Here is a 1,542-nt window from a genome sequence, read left to right on the forward strand (position 1 = left end):
CTTACTAATTTACGTTAAAACTGCATATAATTAAGTAGTTGATATAGAAATCATTCAATTCTTCATTTTTTATATTTATTTAGGCACGTTATCTCATATTTCAAATAGATATGTTTGAATAAATTTTTATTTTGTTTAATTTATGATACACAATACATTTAAACTGAAAGAGGGCCCGCCATTGAATAACCGGAAACGGAAATAAAAATGAAGCCATCATGCCAACCTGTCAATTGGAAAATTAGTTCTCCAGACGACAACGGAGGCTTTCGGTGGCGTATCGTATTTCCACGATTTAACACAGAGTTGACACTTCTTTCTAGTGAATTATTTTATGATTTAAACTACAAAAGATGATAATGAACGGGATAAAAATAACATACGCGAAAAATTAATAATTTAACTAAGTAAGAAAATAGAAAAAGTAAAAAATTATATGATTTTTAGGATAATTAATTATAAAATATGGGCATTGATTTTGCAACAAAATTTTCAGTAAAAATTGGTCATATGTATATAAATGCCTACACATACTTTCTTGTCAGTTAAAAACATATTATATTTCAATTTTCTGAAATCTTGCCCCCTCTATACTTGAGTAGTCACATTACCAAAAATATAATTTTTTTTGACAACTAACTTGCGTTATTACAGATTTCTGGAAATGAATCTTATATATTCATATGGGTTGTAGTAGATTTCTGGAAATTAATCTTATATATTGATATAGGATGTAGTAGATCCCTGCTTTGTTATCACGTTTAAATCAATAATACCCTTGTTTATATATTAACTAGTTATTCAGCGTTAGTTCTGGGAGTTCACTGATAGATGGCTACGAGAATTGCATCGCAGGTCTTTCAAAAATTTGAATTTCTAATTAAGTGGAACAACGCAAGAACAGTAAACTAATAAGAATTATTAACCAATTAATAAGTTTACCGTTCTTGCCATTGTCGCACTTAATTAGAAATTCAAATTTATGAAAGACCCGCGATGTAATTCTCGTAGCCATCTATCAGTGAACTACCAGAACTAACTCACGCTGAATAACTAGTTAATATATAAACAGGGGATTAAATCAATAATACGCTTCTGCAGGAAATCAATACCGACGCTGCCAGTCTACTTGAACAGATGTCTCTTCCGTCAAACTCTTTTATATACACTTATTTCATAATATATTGCTATAATTTTATGCGTTTTTAAAAAATAATGGTTCAGTTATGATTCTACTGCACAATAAATAAATGGCTAATTTTAATATTTGACAAAAATTAGCAAAAATTGTTACATATAAAAAGTTTCATTTAGTACGAGTACGACAGTAGAAAGAAGTTTCAAGTACGAAAAATTATATTTTTATACGTTAAGTAAGAATTAGAGAGAGTATTTTGGATAAGAGTATTTTATATACAATAATAAACATGACAAATTATTTAAAATAAAACACCAATGAGCCTGAGATGTATTTGTCGTTGAATATTAGGTGTTCAGGATTCTGTGATACCTTAGTGTAAAGCTTCATTCAGAACCTCGCAA

Source organism: Sitophilus oryzae, unplaced genomic scaffold, assembly GCF_002938485.1.
Source record: "Sitophilus oryzae breed Bouriz unplaced genomic scaffold, Soryzae_2.0 scaffold_2019_pilon_pilon, whole genome shotgun sequence".
NCBI lineage: Eukaryota > Metazoa > Arthropoda > Insecta > Coleoptera > Curculionidae > Sitophilus > Sitophilus oryzae.